This window comes from Temnothorax nylanderi, unplaced genomic scaffold, assembly GCF_030848795.1.
Source record: "Temnothorax nylanderi isolate EJ_2023f unplaced genomic scaffold, tnyl_v1.0 TNYL_tig0855_pilon, whole genome shotgun sequence".
NCBI classification, from domain to species: Eukaryota; Metazoa; Arthropoda; class Insecta; order Hymenoptera; family Formicidae; genus Temnothorax; species Temnothorax nylanderi.
In genome coordinates, this window is record NW_027249917.1 from 23,294 (window position 1) to 35,803 (window position 12,510).

Here is a 12,510-nt window from a genome sequence, read left to right on the forward strand (position 1 = left end):
ATCTATATAAGATGACATGTATAAGTTATACACTTTTTAGGCAAAAATAGGCAACCCTTTCACCAATTCTCGCCAAATTCAATCCAACCTACCTTTAATGATACTCCATCCATAAAAAAAAATTTAGCTCGATATCTCAAAATTTACGGAAATTAGAGCAATCACGTAGATTTTTTTAGACAGAAATTGGTAACCCCTTTATTATTAACAATTTTTTGAATTCTATTATATTTCTCCAGTTTTTTCTACCCCTATTTCATATATAATACTTTAAGATTTGGTTGATTAGTTTTTAAGTTAATAACGTTTAAACATACACCATCCGTAAGAATTTTATATATTAGTACGACACCATTCTCGAAAAATTAGACAAATTTTGGTACCGGGTTCCAGAAAATCGGTCCATTAATGAATAAGTAGTTTGCAGTCAGACAGACAGACAGACAAACATTAGAAAAATTTTGGAACCGGTTTCCCAAAAAATCGGTAATGATGCGGTTCTCAACATACGTCTACGGTCTAAGTCAGAGTATCATGAAATAGTGTTGGCAGAGAGCGCAATATGCCCTTTTGTGTGCAGGAACGATGTGGGAAAGGAAATAATTTCTAGTCGCCTTTTGCTTATACGAACTCGTCTATTACGTAGCGATACAGATTGCTTTCTAACGGAAGAAGGATCCACCTATCGCGACAGTACATCGATAATCGCGACATCCATATCCTAATCGATATCCTTCACCTACACTCTCGATTCTATTGCACCAATAGCAGGGTGCATCAAATACCTATCAAATCCCTCACTTTGATCACTCTGCAATTTGTCGCAATACCAACTTCTCAACATGCTTGTTCATTACAATATGGGATAATGCCTTTGTAAAAATGTCTGCCACGTTGTCACCAGATGAAACATCCCACATAGCACATAATATTTCAGTAATATTGCAGCAATATTATTTTTCCATTGCAATATTACAATGAAATATAACAGAAATATTGCAGTAATATTACTGAGATATCTCGGTAATATTAAAATGTCCGCGCAAATGAATATCAGTAATATTACTGTAATATATATCAGTAATATTACGGTAATATTACTGTAATATTTGCGTGATATTTATACAATATTGCTAGGAATTAAACCATTTTAATAATTTTTATTAAATTTTATTAAATTATTTTTAATAGTATTGTTACATACAATATTAAAATAATATTGATATTGTTAACGCAATAATATTATTTGTGTAATATTAGACAATATTTATTTAATATTGCTAAAAATTAAACCATTTTAATGAATTTTATTAAATTTTATCAAATTGTTATTTTCAATAATAGTATTACATATAATATTAAGAAAATAATATTGATATTATCTTTCTATCTCTTTCTTCTTCAAAACTGCTCCATGCTCTGCACTGCTCTGCTCTGCACTGTATGAATTTCCACTGATAAAGAGTGACGTAACACTATAACATAATACAATAACTGTAATTATTATTTATATCTGATTATACAAGGTGAGTTTTATTTTGTGTGCCAATTATTTCCTAAAGTATTGGTTTATTGGAAAAATGTTTCAGATAAAAGTTGGAGGGTTCATAGAGGAATAATGGATGATCTTAGATTTTGAGTCTGGAACCCATGTTGAGCCCAGTAGGGTCCAAGTCAAATTTTTTAAATAAAAACTCCCATTTTTTATTACATCATCTTTTTCTACTAATTAATATAAACAACTTTTGTCTGAAACATTTTTTATTTGCCTTATACTTTTTGAGATATTCAAGAAAAATTTGGTAATTTTTTAAATATTTAGCTTATGATATCTTGATAAATGCTTGTCGGAGGGAAAAATGATACAAGACTTTTTGACTTAATATGGTCTCAAGAATATGCTATTGCAATAATACCCCAATTTCTTTAAATATTTGTGTTTACATTTCCTTGAAGCTTTCATGTGTACACAATTATTTAAAGAAATTAGAATACTATTGCAACAGTATATTCTTGAAACCAAGTTTTCCTTGAATATCTCAAAAAGTATAAGGCAAATAAAAAAATGTTTCAGACAAAAGTTGTTCATATTAATTAGTAGAAAAAGATGATACAATAAAAAAGGGATTTATATTTAAATAATTTGACTTGGATCCTATTAGGCTTAACACAGGTCCCGGACTCAAAATCTAATAAAATTGTCTATTGATCCTCCTTGAACCCTCCAACTTTTATCCGAAACATTTTTCCAATAAATCAATACTTTCTGAGATAATTAGAGCGGAGATGATTGGCACACGAAATAAATCACCCTGTTTATTTCATACATAATTACATATTCAAACATAAGAGTACGGGGTTAAGTATGACGTGTTCCAATATTCACTGCCTATACTGAAAATCTATGGTTAATGTTATACATACACTTTAGATTTTCAGTACTGGATATTAAAATATTGGAACGCAGTTTATACCAAGTTTAAATTTTTCTTACTTATGTATCTAATAAATAAAGCTGTCGCTCAGAAGAGTTTGATAGAAATCAAACTGCTTGGTGCTGCTCTGCGTGAACTTCTACTGATGGAAAGCAATGTAACACTGCAACATAATACAAAAACAGTAATTATTATTTACATCTAATTATATATTTTAAACATAAAAGTAGGTTAAGTATGAATCTGTATTCCGATATTCACTATCTATGTATACTGAAAATCTGTAGTTAATGTTACACGTATACTTTGGATTTTCAGTATTGACGATTTTAATATTGGAAAGCATGGTTTATATCAAATTTAACTTTTTCTTACTTACGTATCTAATAAATAAATCTTTTGCGCTTCTATCAAACTACTTGGTGCTGCTCTGGACTGCATGAACATCCACTGATGGAAAGCAATACTGTAATATATAGTATAAGAACAATAATTATTATAAAATCACGTAAATGGTTAAATAATCATGGTTAAATCACTTAATTAATGATTAAACTGCTTTTTAGAAGATTTGGGATCGGCATATTTCTATCACGTATCTGCAACTGATAGTACAGTCATTTGGTAGTTTTACCTGGAAAATTTTCCGGGAGTTTTGAAAATGGATAATTTTATATATTTCGATGTGCTCTTTCCGAATTTCAACTTTGCCACCTCGTATCTTTGCCGCTCGCGCCGCCGTATTGGAAAAATGGCGCCTAAAAGCAGTTTTTTGACAATAACTCCTTTCCGACTCATTCCACGATAAAAACATTTATATACAAAATAAAACTAGAGAAAATTTCCTACAATTTATGTAATAACCTTTTTTTTCGTAAAATTAATAGTTTTGGCGTACGAGCGCCGCAAAGTGTAGTTCAACACGCGTTTTGGCCTAAAAACTTATTTCCACACCACCTTGAGGTAGAGTAAGCGGCGCGTTTTTTTTACCGTGGTATCCCCAGTAGGCCTAGTCCACATGCAATTCACTATTCTAAAATTTAGCGCATTCTTCTTCGCTTCGCTGTTCTTGATGGACCAGGTGTTGCGAGTTCATCGTCATTAGTACTGATCGAAACGTCACAGACCGAAATTTCTTCCACATCATCCGCGATGGGATTATCAGTTTCATCGCAATCCTCTTCGTTCTCGATTTCATCATACGTTTGCTCGAAACTTCGTCGCTATCTTGTGATGGAACTTGCGAGTTATCACAGGTACCACTACAATTCGTGCATATAACGGAGCACTTTAACCCAGCCTTTCTGCATCCACAGGCTTTCTGACATCTTTTTTTGCATTTGCGATTATCGATGAGAAACAGTATTTCAGAACTTGCTCGAGCTCGTAATGATAATTGGGGTCGAGCGATTGTTGAGTGTCTCGAGCATGTTAATGATTTGGAACGGGCTAATTCCTGTCACCACACTCGAGCCCCCAGCTCCGGAAAGCTTGTTAAAACTTATTTCTTGCAAATGCAAAAAAAGATGTCAGAAAGCCTGTGGATGCAGAAAGGTTGGGATGAACTCGCAACACCTGGTCCATCAAGAACAGCGAAGCGAAGAAGAATGCGCTAAATTTTAGAATAGTGAATTGCATGTGGACTAGGCCTACTGGGGATACCACGGTAAAAAAAACGCGCCGCTTACTCTACCTCAAGGTGGTGTGGAAATGAGTTTTTAGGCCAAAACGCGTGTTGAACTACACTTTGCGGCGCTCGTACGCCAAAACTATTAATTTTACGGGAAAAAAGGTTATTACATAAATTGTAGGAAATTTTCTCTAGTTTTATTTTGTATATAAATGTTTTTATCGTGGAATGAGTCGGAAAGGAGATATTGTCAAAAAACTGCTTTCAGGCGCCATTTTTCCAATACGGCGGCGCGAGCGGCAAAGATACGAGGTGGCAAAGTTGAAATTCGGAAAGAGCACATCGAAATATATAAAATTACCAATTTTCAAAACTCCCGGAAAACTTTCCAGGTAACCTCTTCTTTTACAACCAAATGACTGTACTATGAGGGCTCCAGTTGGATTAAACTGTTAAAAATTTTGAGGTTAAGTTAGCATCAAGATTTAAGAATAAAGCCGTTAATAAATAATTTCATTAGAGACTCGTTCAATAAGGTTACAAAGGCAAATATATGTATTTTAAGATGGTCATTGAAATTATTTTTATGATATAAACGTGGTTTTTGGTTTTTGCAGACCATGCCACGTAATCTCTATTTTTGGATTTAACGACAAATCGCCAAATATATATGTACAATGTACATATTAGTAATAATTATACGAAAATACTTTTAAAAATATTTGTGTGAACAATATTTATTAAATAAAGAAAAATTACCTGAAATTAAAACGATTGTTTCTGTGCGGTGTCGTACTACGTGATTGCGTGGTCCCACGGAGCCATGCAAGAGACAGCTTCTTCTTCCTATGTAATGATGGCCTTCAAGCAGTAGTGCTGCTCTAAAAACGGCCAGGGCGAACCACTAGTCTTATAAGCCGCAAGCGGCGTAATTACAAAGGTTGTAGGCCTCGAAAGGCGCCGATACAAGGTACTGATAGTTAAACAATGCAGACAGTAACAGTCGCAATACTTTGAAAAAATTTGCTTCCGGACAAAACACGTCCGAACACGATCGAGCTCGCCAACCGACTCCTGCAAGAGACAGCGAGAGAAGACCGGGAATGGTGGGGGTCGGTGCTGCGACTAAGCGCATAGCCACACACACTAGCGTTCTTCCCTCCACTTACGCACACAGAAACGTTCTGTTTATCCGTGTGACAAACTCGTAATTTGAAAAGTTTAATATTGATTATATAAGAAATATGAATTTTAAATTTTATCCATTTATTTTATTATCAATTTACTTACTGGCTCTTAATTAAAAATTAATTGTATATATAATTACCTTTTATTATTACAAAACAAATAACAAGTTATAAAATTAAATACCACTTATAAAATTTGTCTTAATCACTTTTATTCCCCGAAAGTACAAGTCAGTCTTTTGATTCCATCACATTTTTTGATTCAGATTTTTCTTTCTTTCAGTCCAAAATTCTTTAACTGGTATATATTATCTGTGCAATACGTACGTATGATTGTGTGATACCTTAATAACGTCTTAATGACGTCAATAAGATGTCATTAAAATGTCATTTGACATTATTTTGCTACTTAAAGTATTATATTTCAACAATATATTGCAGCAATATTACTGTAATATTTCAATATTATTTAAAAACGTATAATACATCAGTAATATTTCTGAAATATTTCATTGTAATACGTAATATTTCTACTATATTGCAATATTACTGCAATATTTCTGTAATATTACGTGCTATGTGGGATATTTCAACTCAATCAAACCATGCTCATGCATCTCTCTAGTAATATGATAAGCTATATCAATATGCTTTGTACGCGATCTCTCTATTTTATTTCTTGTAAAATCAATTGCTGATTTATTGTCACATCTGATGACATATGGCTTACAAGGCACATTTAAACTTGTTCTCTGCGCTAATTCATCGAACATCATATTCAACCACATACCCAGGTAGCAAGGTGACGTTAATATGACGTCAATAATTCGTCATTTTTTGGGTACGACGTCATTTTACCAACTTAAGATGTATAAATGTCGTGACTTTTTTGACGAAATAATAACTAATCGTAGAATGACCTCATTATAACGTACCATTGACGTCATTTGTATAACCATAAAAACACTTCGACAATTTAACCAAACTATAACGTCCAAGTAACGTTAGATTAGTGCCCATTTAATGACGTTAGTTATTTATCCATTGTACGACGTATCTGAGACGTCAGAATTTCGACCAATAAAAGACGTTAGTTAAATCACTTTAATACGACGTTCCTGGTTCGTCATATTATAGACCAATAAATGATGTTAGTTAACTGACGTTAATACGACGTACCTAAGACGTCAGACTTTAGACTAATAAAAGATGTTAATTAACTGACGTTAACACGACGTACCTGAGACGTCAGACTTTAGACTAATAAAAGACGTTAGTTGACTGACTTTAACACGACGTATCTGGTTCGTCAGTTTGTAGACCAGTACCCAACCCAAGGAGCAAAGTGACGTCAGAAGACGACATCGACATAATGACGTCTATTTTTAGTCATTTTTGGTCTATGACGTCGGCGACTAATAATGGACGTTTATAAGACAATGATAACTATTTCATGCAGTGTTATAGCTATCAAGAAGATATCATTACAAGATTTTTGAACACTTTAAAGATGTACTTGTTATAGACAAGTACAGTTACTTACTAAGGAAGCATCAGGGTCAGAAGATCGTCACTGTTCACTGGATCATCGAAGTCAAGCAACACGGGCGCGGTACTGTACTAGGATGGGTGACCGCCTTGAGAGAGCGGGGCTATATGCACATGATACGTAAAGAAACAGTTAAAAAAGCGTTTTTTTTTTCATAGATAAAGAAGAAAAACGTTTTTTTATAAACGTTTATCAAGTGGACATTTTAACATTTTAATTTTATAAAAAATAATGTAGATTAAAAAGTTGTCGTCTATTTGACGACATTTTATGGTCAGTCTTGTGACTGCCATTCCAAGATGACGTCCAAATGTTCAAAATCTGACGTACTTTTATTTCGTCCCAGCGACGTCATTAATTACGTATTAGTGACGTCAATATATGACGTCACGGAGATGAGACAAAAGTACGTCATTTTTACGGCACTTTGACGTCATTTCATAACGTCGCAATCGTCAGAACATGACCAAAAAATGACGTTAAATAGACGTCACTTTGCTACCTGGGTAACTTCTTTTACAGCTACTTCTAGAGCAACATATTCAGCCTCCATAGTAGATGTTAAAATCGATTTTTGTTTATTGGATTTCCACGTTATTGGGTTTCCATTTAGAAGTACTATCATTCCACTATAGGAGTGCCTATCATCGACATCTGATGCCCAATCAGCATCACTAAAAATCTCTATCTTATTTGCACCGCAACTGTATTCCACGGTCGTATACACAGGTCGCGAAACTCCCGTGGTGGGGGTATGCCTCTTAATGTAACGACCTGTGCTTCACACATCGTCCGCTAGCCGCGGAGCGCTGCGATCGTATGGTAAATGTGAAAACAATAGGTATATATTTATATAGCTTCAAATTACTTGCTTATAAAGTTTTGTTTCTTACAAAGTTTTAAATGACAAGAAGACGTTTTATTATTTACATAAATTGTATAAATAATGTAAAAATTATGGAAATTATTTGTATAATTTAAATTTTATTTAATAACACTAACAAGGGAACGGTCGGGGGTGTCCGAGACCGATTTGGATGCGCTTTGGATATGTTGTTGAGCATCAAAAAATATTAGACTCGTATTTTTTTTTTGCGGCTTATCTCGACGTTTATTGGTCGAAAAAACCCGATTTAGAACCTACCCGATTTGGATGCGCTTTGAATATGTTGTTGAGCATCAAAAAACATTAGACACGTGTTTTTTTTTGCGGCGTATCTCGACGTTTAGGGGTTGAAACAACCCCTCGAAAATAACGGATTTTATAGTTTTTAGCGAATATCTTCGAAAATATAAGGCGTATAAAAAAAAGTTTGGTACAAAAGGTTTATGGCTTTTTGTGCTCTTTACAATGGCGTAATCAGATTTTTCAAATTTGTCACATTTTTTAATTTAACCCCACCCCCACCTATTATTTTTGCCAAATATAACAATTTTTCCAACGCAAATTTAAGAGCGTCAAATGCCAAATACATCCATGTGTATTTTTATTATGATACCATTATTAGATTTTTGGCAAGACGAGATGATATGTGGTATAGGCGTCGCGCTGTAGGTAGGTGTTGCGTTATTTCTGTTCAAGTTGCGCCGTACGCTTAAAAATTTCCATTTCAACTCCGGGATGACCGAAAGCGCTGATGCGAAGGCCAGCGCAAGGCTATTTCGAGAGTCCTGGACTAGCAACGGAATGTAGACTCCGATATTATAAATACCACCGCCGAATTGTAAGATCGAGCGGGCAGTCGCAAATTTGAACGTGCGTCACATTAACCGCTACAATAATACACTATCCCAATTATAACTCCGGGACAACCGAAAGCGCTGATGCGAAGGTCAGCACTAGGCGCTGACAGCGAGGAGTTTACGCTATTTCGATAGCGTTAGCACGAAAATAAATAAGCAGGAAGTCCGGAAGGTTATATGGAGTAGGGGAAAGCCTTCGCGCGTTCTGAAGGAAGGCACGGACGGACGGCAGATAGATTTGAGTCGCTGAGCGAGAAGTACATAACATAATTTGGAGAGAGAGAGAGAGAGGTGAATAGTTGAAAGCAGTGAAAGTTGCAGAAAGTAGCATTATTACATTGTATGAATTAAACTTCATTCTGAAAGATATTAAAATTAAATATTTGTCTCGAACTTTAATTATATAAATAAATACGCACTTTATAATTAATGGAGTGGTCTTTGTTAGGTTTGATACCGTCTCTTTCCAATTTGCGACTGCCCGCCCGATACAATTCGGCGGTATTTATAATGTCGGAGTCGACATTCCGTTGCTAGTCCAGGACTCTCGAAATAGCCTTGCGCTGGCCTTCGCATCAGCGCTTTCGGTCATCCCGGAGTTGAAATGGAAATTTTTAAGCGTACGGCGCAACTTGAACAGAAATAACGCAACACCTACCTACAGCGCGACGCCTATATCACATATCATCTCGTCTTGCCAAAAATCTAATAATGGTATCATAATAAAAATACACATGGATGTATTTGGCATTTGACGCTCTTAAATTTGCGTTGGAAAAATTGTTATATTTGGCAAAAATAATAGGTGGGGGTGGGGTTAAATTAAAAAATGTGACAAATTTGAAAAATCTGATTACGCCATTGTAAAGAGCACAAAAAGCCATAAACCTTTTGTACCAAACTTTTTTTCATACGCCTTATATTTTCGAAGATATTCGCTAAAAACTATAAAATCCGTTATTTTCGAGGGGTTGTTTCAACCCCTAAACGTCGAGATACGCCGCAAAAAAAAAACACGTGTCTAATGTTTTTTGATGCTCAACAACATATTCAAAGCGCATCCAAATCGGGTAGGTTCTAAATCGGGTTTTTTCGACCAATAAACGTCGAGATAAGCCGCAAAAAAAAAATACGAGTCTAATATTTTTTGATGCTCAACAACATATCCAAAGCGCATCCAAATCGGTCTCGGACACCCCCGACCGTTCCCTTGTAAGCATTAATAACACTAAAAGCATTAATTATTCTTGAAGGATTGAAAGTTTCGTAATGGTTGAAAAAAATGTAATTATACTTAAAACATTATGCATGCAATATGAAACAATTATGTAGATAATTTCCTAGTATTTTTTGAAGGATTTGAAATAACAATATCTGTATGAAATATTATAAATATATTCATATATGTATATATTAGGTACATTTATATTTATATAGAGATATACACATTATTGTTGCAAGTGAACGTGTTAATAAAAAACTATTGAAAAACTATTGAGAGCGAATTAACTATTGGATAACTATTAGATTTGAATAGTACGTACTATTCAAATTTAATAGTTAACTATTGAAAGTCCAATAGTTAATTCGCTGTCAAGTTTTTTTTCATAATATTAATAAAGAATATTAAATATTAAACATTGTTAAGTTTTGACATTTTTCTTTGAATGATACATTTTTTTTTTACTTTTTGATTTTCCTGGTAAGTGAATTGGCGCATTCTTAGTCGAATATAATAAAAAATTGCATAAGACAAGATGTCTGAACCGTGATCTTTACAGGGAAATGTGAATTCATAATTATCCAATACTTCATCTACCGTTAAATTAAAGACATTTGAATTAGTCGCGTGTTTAGAGAAACATTCTTCAACATATTTGATTAAATAAAAAAAATGTAAATTTGCATGAATTAAGCCTCCTCTTGTTTTCATGTTAACCAATTGCGAAACTGACGTATTAATGTCGGACCTTGTTAGAGCTTCTTGACAAAATTTACAAGTTCTGTAAATTTCATTCTTTAATATTTGCTTACATAGATAGCCTGTAAAAGCAATATATAATCATGTAATTTACAAATATTTATTTAAAATTCGAAGCTATGATTTCTACTAAAAGCAAACTTACATTTCAATGGTTGAAGAAAGAAAAATTTTTCATATAAAAAAATATATAAATATATATGTATAATTGTAAATAAAATATGTCTATACATGTTTTCCTTCTCTTATATAATTTCTATTCATATATACAGGCAAAATAATAAAAAGATAAATCTAAAAATAATTTTAAAAATCATTTTTGCATTGTATTTAAAAAAAAGAGAAGTTTGAGGAAACGAGAAAAATTTGCCTATATATAATCATATATAAATGTAACTGTTGTTATATATGATTACATATGGGAAAATTTTCCTTATTTCCTCAAACTTAACTTTTTATAAAAAATAAAATGCGAAAATAATTTTTTCAATTATTTTTAGATTCTTTTTTTTATTTTTTCTGTATATACGAACAGAGATTGTATAAGAGAAAGAAAACATGTATGGGTCTATTTTATTTACAATTATATATATATTTATGTATGTTTTTGTATGAAAAATTCTTTTACCGAGAAGTTGTATGTACCCGAGAAAAAATGATTAGATATAATCACATATGATTATATAAAATCGACATTAGATATAATTAGATATAAAAATGGCCCGATATAATTGTATATAATTGTATATAATTATATATAACCACATATAATTATATAACCATATATGGTTATATATAATTGTATGTGGTTATATGTAATTATATACAATTATATCGGGCCATTTTTTATATCTAATTATATCTAATGTCGATTTTATATATAATCATATGTGATTATATCTAACATAATAATATTTTATATATATTAAAAAAGAATTCTGTTAACTTCAATTAAGGAATAAAGCATTGATAAATTTAGTGTATATTTTTTCAAAAGCTAGAATCAAAAGTGAAATAATTTACATATAACTTGGCGCTGCTTGGCGTGAGATACTGCCGTGTCTCTTGATATTCTTATACCATCCCAGGTAGCAAGCACTCGTCATTTTGACGTCAAATGACGTCAAAAGACGTCAAAATGACAGACTTTTGACGTCAATTGACGTCAAAATGACGAGTCTTGCTACCTGGGATTGTTTGTCAAATTTTAAATACGAGAAATAAATCCTATCGGATGCCATCTATCGGATAATCCGAATTTAAGTTTATATATGGTTATATATAATCATATATAATCTACATGGATAAATGCTTAATTCTTATATATATACTTTATATATAAATTATATGAACTTATATATAATCATGTCAAAATGTATGTGAAACTTTTTATATAATATATATATTCGATAGGATTCGTTTCTCGTATTTAAAATTTGACGGACAGTGGTATAAAAACGGTATCAAGAGACACGGCACTGTCTCATGTCAAGCAGTGCCAAGTTGTAATATATGGAATAAATTATTTCACTTTTGATTCTATAGCCTTTGAAAAAATATACATCTTAATTTATCAATGCTTTATTATCGAAGTTAACAGTTCTTTTCCAATATATATTGACTATATATGGTCATATATAATTATATATGATTATATATAATTATATATAATCATATAGAGACAAAATTCATATATAATTGCATTATATATAATCATATATATTTATATATAATTATATATAATTTTTTTTTCCCGGGCAAGTTTCATACGCACACATGACCTGCAATATTATTTTATAATACTGAATTATATAATATTATGTAACGAATTTTTGAATTTAATATCTATAATATATATAAAAACGATTCAAATAAATTTTTAAATTTAGGATTAAATATCTGCAGCATATATGATGACTTGCGAATCTATACAGATATAGTGCTATATCTGGTTGTACATAGGACAAGATTAGTCACATTAATAT

The 12,510-nt window shown here is 32.4% G+C and overlaps 2 long non-coding RNA genes across 5 annotated transcripts in view; one reads left to right on the forward strand and one right to left on the reverse strand.

The window, feature by feature from the left end:
* The window catches only part of LOC139785654 (uncharacterized), a 38,521-nt gene that overhangs the window by 5,091 nt on the left and 20,920 nt on the right, over positions 1 to 12,510 (forward strand). The window contains exon 3 of one of the 4 annotated variants that reach the window (XR_011722036.1): positions 4,683 to 6,360. The exons of the other annotated variants lie outside the window; for them this stretch is intronic. This is a non-coding gene — a long non-coding RNA (uncharacterized lncRNA). Of the gene's footprint in view, positions 1 to 4,682; positions 6,361 to 12,510 lie in introns of those variants that run through there. 4 annotated transcript variants of the gene reach the window in all.
* LOC139785656 (uncharacterized) lies at positions 900 to 4,935 on the reverse strand. The gene is made up of 4 exons (XR_011722037.1): positions 4,825 to 4,935; positions 2,815 to 2,901; positions 2,495 to 2,598; positions 900 to 1,475 (listed from the first exon to the last, which is right to left on the reverse strand). It is a non-coding gene; the product is annotated as an uncharacterized lncRNA (long non-coding RNA).